Below are 7,505 nucleotides of genomic sequence, written 5' to 3'. Positions count from 1 at the left end.
ATCGCTACTGTCATTTTTTACACTACTTTACGATGTTTCAAAAAAAAAATCTACTTTGAATAATCTTGATATTCAGATCCCAGCAGACTTTATGATGATATACCATCCATCCATTATCTATACCGCTTATCCTCACAAGGGTCGCGGGGCATGCTGCAGCCTATCCCAGCTGTCTTCAGGCAATAGGCGGGGGACACCCTGAATTGGTTGTCAGCCAATCGCAGGGCACACAAAGACAAACATCCGCACTCACAATCACACCTAGGGGCAATTTAGAGAGTCCAATCAATTCACCATGCATGTTTTTTTTGGAATGTGGGAGGAAACCGGAGCACCCGGAGAAAACCCACACAGGCACGGGGAGAACATGCAAACTCCACACAGGGAGGCCGGAGCCGGGATCGAACCCACGACCCCTGAACTGTGAGGCGGACGTGCTAACCAGTCGACCACCGTGCCGCCATGATGATATACATTTAAGAATAATCTGAAATGGAAATTCAATGCAAAACGGCCCAGAAATGCTCACATTTTAAATACAAATTGGATTGAACCCCGTCGTGCATCCACTTTTTGGCAGGAAGCACCCTAAAAATGTTCAAACAAAGCTATGTTTAGTGATGTAAGCACACAAAATAAAGAGAAACACCACATCAAATGGAGTTATAGTGACACCTCATCAGTAAAGCCTGGTGGTGGTCGTGCCATGACCGGTCGGGCATGTATGGCTGCCAATGGAGCTGCTTCCCTTCTATTTACTGATGATGTGACTGCTGAAAAAAAGCAGCAGGATGAATTCTGAAGTAGCTAAATGCTTCAGAAGTCATTGGGCAGTGCTTCAGGGTGCAGATGGACAATAAAATGGAGTTTTTTTTTTTTCTTAAAACAAAGAAGTGGAATGTTATCCAATGGACAAGTCAATCACTTGACCTGAATCTGATTGAGCATGCATTTCACTTGCTGAGGACAAAACTGAAGGGAGATCGTTCCAAGAATAATCAGGAAGTGAATGTTGCCCGGTCTGCTTCGGTAGCTAGAGGGGCAACTGGATATTTCTTGAGGCCTCAACGTGTGGTGAAATGCTGTGGCAAGAATAGGAGAGACACACGTTGAGCTGCTGTTGTCATCGCAGAAGGAACAGTTATTATCCCTCTCCAGGGCATACTTCAGGTTTCAACAACAGAATAAAAATCAAAATTCCAGTCTTGTTTTACAAAGCTTTGCTGCAACCTGAGCCCCAAAAATATACTAAGTCTAATAAAATTAAATTCAATAAAACAAAGCCTCTCTGTAAAGTTTCTTCATAACCATTTTCACATGAAATAACGTCAAGCAAACATTTTTGCTATTTCACATTTGAAAAATTCAACAAATGAATTACATTTTTAATCTGTTACAAACCCACAGGAAATGTATTCTTTTAATACAACTGATTATGTTTTACATCCTGTTGTTTTATCATCAGTACAAAATAATTGCATTTATTAAAGAAATACATTTATTTGTACCCTTTCTCCAACAGTCTCACAAAAGAAAAGTGCAATACTCCTTAACCGACGCTTTCCCCCACTGAAGCTTTCTACAAAGCGTCCATAGCTCAATGTACAAAATTACTACATGAAAATATTACCAGTCGTGGCATTAAACCTTATGCTTCGATCTGCTATAAAAACGGACCAGGAAATAAACATGCATTAGAAAATATTCCTGAAGTATAAGTAAATTAATTTCAACAGACAGTTCAGTAGTTTCTTCATTTCTCTCTCACTACTCCACGGGCCGAGGCCGCTAGCTTTAGCATGGTTAGCATCAGCTTATGATCACTTTTACACAGTTACGCCTAAAAACGATCTTTATCACCACTCGTACGAACGTAAAGTGCTCAATACTAATGTTTAACACCGTTGAAGACTGATTTCTATGACTTTTTAGTGTATTTACTAACCTGTGGCAAGAATAGGAGAGACACACGTTGGACTGCTGTTGTCATCGCAGAGGGAACATTTATTATTCCTCTGTGCTCAACCGCTACTCTATGCCACTAGTGCCCCTGCACCTCCTAGTGGATGGCTGTGGATTAGCTACCTAGAAATGAGTAAGAAACTACAGAATTTAAACTAGGGGAAATAAATACAAATAACAAAATAAATTGTAGGTGTCTCTGTTTTTAAACATCTGATTTCAACTCTCTACATGAAGAAAGTGGAGTGGCAAAAAGATGAAAATTGTGTTGATGTGCTGACTGTAAATGTCATTAAAAAAATTACACGTTAAGTCTTCAACTGTTTTTAAAGCAGAGTTATGCCCATATTGTAAGATGTTTCAGAGCATTTTGACGAATCTTTCAAGAGACACAGAATATTGTGTTCTCACACAATATAAGCACCGAACCTACCAAAAGAAAGAGTCTTTTTTTTCTTCTCTCGCTTCTTATGTTCTTTAGTAATCATCAGTAGAACATGAGCTGGTTCCATCAAAAACAACTACCGGTAGTTACAACATCTTACTGAGTCACTTAAATTAACTGTAAAGCTCGTTTTTGTTTGTGTCTGCATGACTGTATTACACTGTCCCCTGGTGGCCAAATTGCACATAACAGGAGGAACTGCCATGTACGTATTCTATTCATTTCAACAGGGATGATGGGAAGCAATGTGAGAAGTGGAGGAAAACTTTGTATGAAATTCCTCCTGTAAACTTTTAAATGTGCCAAGGAAGAGTCGGAGCAGCAAAGCACACAAATGTGCGTTTGGGGGCCTTAAAAAAACAGAAGAAAAATGAAATAAGAAATAAAAGAAGAAGCAAAAGCAGCACTGATGTGAAATGTTGTCCCCAGGATGAGCGCTTTTTACTGTTAATGGAGAAATAGAGTGTGTGGCATATTTAATGGCTTTTTGTTTTTATTGTACGGCGCTGAATAATTAACTGGGAAGCGGCGTGTCATGCAGATTTATCTTTTAATTAAAACAACGTGCGCGCCGCATATTTGAGCGCGCGTCCAAATAAATGCAACACGCCCCCCCCCGCCCCCAACCAAAATTTATGCTTTGTTTATCCTGCGCTTAATTATTTGAAAATTATTCACTGTACGGCCACGCACCATAATAAGCAGTCAGCCTTTATTAATGTACGCTGAATACGAAAACGACACACTCGTTACGCTATGGATACGGAGGAAATAAAAACAGTAAAAAATGTTTGAGGACTTTGATAAAAAAAATCTCCAAAAATGTCCTTTTTTTTTACATTTAAAAATATGTTACTTAAACTAATGTTTGACTGACTCCAGTCGTGCCAATTCATTTTATATTTGGCACATTTTTCAACAAAAAAAAAAACACTTTTAAAGTGCAGCTGTGTTGCTATAGACAGCAAAGTATCTTGTTTCACTGGATTTTGTGTGAAAGATAGCGGTGGAAAAACACCAGACTTACACTTTCAAACCTGATGTACCAGTTTCATATGATCTCTGTGTGAATGAGGCTATAAAGACACATCAAAAATCTGATTTGCTGGGTGCTGTGTAAAAGGCAGAGGCAGAAAAAAATAATTTCTGTATTTTGCCAGATCTCTGCATAAAAGAGATTAAAGGTGTTACTCACTAATTGGTAACTGATGCCAAGTTTGCAAGATCGCAGTGCGGAAGAAGCTCAACGGTCATGACAATGTCCTGCTTTTCTGGGTTCCATGTGAAAGGCTGGGGGCAGGTAAATATCATCTCTAACTGTGTTTTGCCAGCTCTCTGTGTGAAAGAGTTAACTAAAATTGTACTCACCCATTGATGAAAATTTGATGTAAATTTTGCAGGTTCTTTGTATAAAATCATGGCAATATCCATCGTCATTGGGTTTTGTGTAAAAGGCGGAGACACATGGCAGTTCTGGGGTTTACGGGAGGCTATAAAAATGTGTATTCACCATTTGATACTTTGTCGAAACTTTTCAATATCTGTGCTTGATGAAAGTTGCACAGCTAAGGCAATATCCCACTTTTCTCTTTTCTGTGTCAAAGACAGAGAAAAGATTTTGGCTCTGCTCTTTTTCCTCTAATTTGCCAATTTTGCAAGATTTCCATTTGAAAGAGGGTGATAAATAAATGCAATCACTACTGTTTTCTGCAGGCTCTCTGTCTGAAAAGAGCTACACAGTTACAACAGTACAACAAAAATACATTGCTTTGCTGGGTTCTGTGGAAAAGGAAGGGATGAGTAAATGTAAAGTATTTTGCAGGATCTGTGCACAAAACAGCTTACTCACCCTTTGAAGATCTTTGCATGGATTTAAATTCACAATCAGTTCAATATCTTGTTTCACTGGGTTGTGTGTGAAATACAGGTGGGATTAAAAAAAATAAGGATAAATAGACAAGGCAACATCCACTGAATTCTGACTGAAAGACAGAGGCAGCAGATAAATGCTATTATATTATGTATCAAGTGTTATGCTGAATCTATGTCAGAGGAGATCACAGGAATGTTGTGATTCGCTGGGCTCTGTGTGGACAAAGTGTGCAGTCACTGGAATATCCCGCTTTGCTGGGTATTGTGCGACAGACGGAAGCAAATTTTGGCTCTACTATTTCATCTCTGATTGCTCAAATTTTCAGGACATCTGTGGGAAACAGGTCACACAGACACAGCAATATACCATATCACATTCTGCGTAGATGCAATTTCAAGTGTTTGGTCTTAGTTTTGCGGTCTCTCTGCGCGAAAGATGACACACAGTGACGACTCGAGTAAAGTGTTCCCTAGAGCTTGTCGCTCTCTGGAATTGCGAGTGATGATGCTAATCTAATCTGGTACGCTACTCCACCAGAGGATGAGTGTCAGCGCTAACGGCTCAGCAGCAATGCTCACGTCTCCATTAGCCGTGTCCGAGTGGATCTCATGCGCGCGTATACACACACACACACACACACACACACACACACACACACACACACGCACACACAGAAACAGGAAGTGCAGTCAATTCTTGCTGTCCAGTCAAACATGACAAATGGTAGAGAGCTAACTTTAGCGAGTGTTAGTGTGTTGGTGTTCAATTCCGAAGTTGTTGACGTGAGGCTTGGACCAGCTCGTACATCTCCATCAGCGAACGCCATCGCGCCAATAATTCTTGGTCAAAAGGACAAAAGCCTCTTGGCAGACTTGCACACACTTTCCACTTCATTGATGGCCACCTCAAGACGGGATGCTAACTTCAAAAAGGGAAACCACAAGTGTGTTGGACAAAATTATTCACATTTTGATGGTTTTGGACCAAAATATATGGCCATGAGGAGATAGATATAAACCATGGATACCGTAAACCAAAACACAGAAACTGGGAGGAATATTGGACGAAAAAAATATGGAAATTGTGACATGTTTTTGGGCCAAAACATCTTCAAGAAAAGTATTGTGGTGACCACCATGGGTGACCAGCCACCAATGTCTTTCAATCAGACTTCGTCCCGGACGTAAAACTGTTGTGTCGATTTTGTCCCTCTCATCCAATTTCGGTGCAGTAAAAAAGGTGGGAAATTCAGGCTTTTGCAGATAAAGTTAAAGTGGCTTTTCAAACAGTCAGTCTGAACTCTGCATTAATTGTTTACACCATTCAAAACATCTGTTTTCATATGTACTGGGTACATACACAACCCAAGAAAATGTACAATAATAAAGGTGTTTTTTCCAAATAAAAGTAGTTGATTGGTGAATATGATTGTCCTTGGCCATGGAGCGTGAAAAGGTGAAAAGGCAGTCCCCCCCCTCCCTGGTATAATTAAACAGGATTCCTGTGTTCCTCCATGTCCATTAGGACAGCGCTGGGGAAATGGTCATTATCACCCACAGGAAATAGGACCATAAATATGCTGAGAATGAAAATGTCAATTAGTGGTGAGCGTGTTAGAAATGCAGCTGATGGTGAGGACGGTGGTGTGCAACCACCGCAGTCAAGTACTTATCAACATTTGCTGCTTGTTTTTAGCCGCATCACACTGCAGTGCATTTAACAGTCGACATAGGAATTCAAAACTATTTAGTTTTTCTTGACCTTATTTAAGAACACTTGCGCCCAATTTCGAACTTAGGAGTGGAGGAAATGATCATCTCCATGAGCTCCTCAACCAATTGTATTTAAACTCCCAGGTATTTTAGTATAATATGTTAATTTTGAATGGATCAGAGGTGAGTGTGGGTTTTCTATAAATGGTTGTCTGCCGTCTTCTTTGTGATATATATTTAAGTCTAGGAAGGATAAATATATATCACGATGAAGACTGCAGCATTAAAATAACCATTTACAGAAAACACGCACACACTGACCAGTATCTCATCTGGACACTAGAACACCCCATTGCACACAAACTCTCCATAGTCAGAACACTTTCCAACTGGACCAGCATCATAACAGACATCACATCAGAAACCAATAAATTCAAAAGATGGATCAAGGAGGCTATTGAAATAAGAAGACGTTGAGAATGGACCATCAACAGGCACGAGGGGCCTTACATGCTCCCACACACCTGGGACACCATCATTCAACGGCAGCAGGGAGGTAGAGCGCTGTTGTGATCGGGTTGGGAGCCTAATTTTGAAGGTTTCCTGACCCGATCAGATGTTTTTTAGATGCAGATTTCACGAATTATAGCCAATCAAAATGCACAGAAGCTTTCACGCAATTGAAACATCCATTTCCTGGTTGTAAATGAGCGAGACACAGTCGCCCACCATGCACCGCCAAGCAAAAGGAATACAGTATACACTTAACGTATTGTGTTTTCCAAAAATGTTTAACTACATTTATAATTTCATATGTACGTGTGGACATACTGCAGCGTACATACTTGAATGAATGAATGAGAGTGCGACCCGCCTTATAATATATCCCCAATTTCTCCAAAATCCAGATTAAACAAGTGATACGGTACAACAAATAGTATCTGCTCTCATAGGTCGCATCGCAAGGAATCCTTACGCTAAACCAGTCAATGCGTGGGCGTGAGTGGACAACTGTCATTTTTTGTGATGGTCGGATCCTAGTCGTATTCGGACGCATCGGGCCATGTGCGACAGCCGCAAGGTTTATTTTATTTTTGGGAGTGGTAACACACAAATACAGTAAATGATACAACCTGAAAATTGATTTAACATTTAGTGAATGTCTCTGAGGCCCTGCCCCTCAAAAAAATTGTTTTTTAATTTGGAAAATATCACTCTATAAAGTTGTACCTTCTAAAAACAGGAAAAACAAATAAATAGAATGTCAAGAAAACCCTCTTTGTGTATCCGGATTAATTCATTGTGGCTTCTTGTGGTCGGCACAACTTTGCTACTGGGGGCAGTATAATACAGTTATGCAGACACAAACTAAGAATAAGAGCTTTACAATTACTGTGACTCAGATGTTGCAGTAGTAGTCACTTTTCACAGAGGATAGAGAATATATACCTGTGAGTTTTCCATACATTGTGTATTACATGTATTGTGTGTACATGTGTTCAAATATCTTTAG

Source organism: Filicampus tigris, chromosome 3 (assembly GCF_054856515.1).
Source record: "Filicampus tigris isolate MCC_2025a chromosome 3, RoL_Ftig_1.0, whole genome shotgun sequence".
In the NCBI taxonomy this organism is placed as follows: Eukaryota; Metazoa; Chordata; class Actinopteri; order Syngnathiformes; family Syngnathidae; genus Filicampus; species Filicampus tigris.
The sequence above is the reverse complement of the archived record's forward strand: the minus strand, read 5'-3'. Positions refer to the sequence as shown.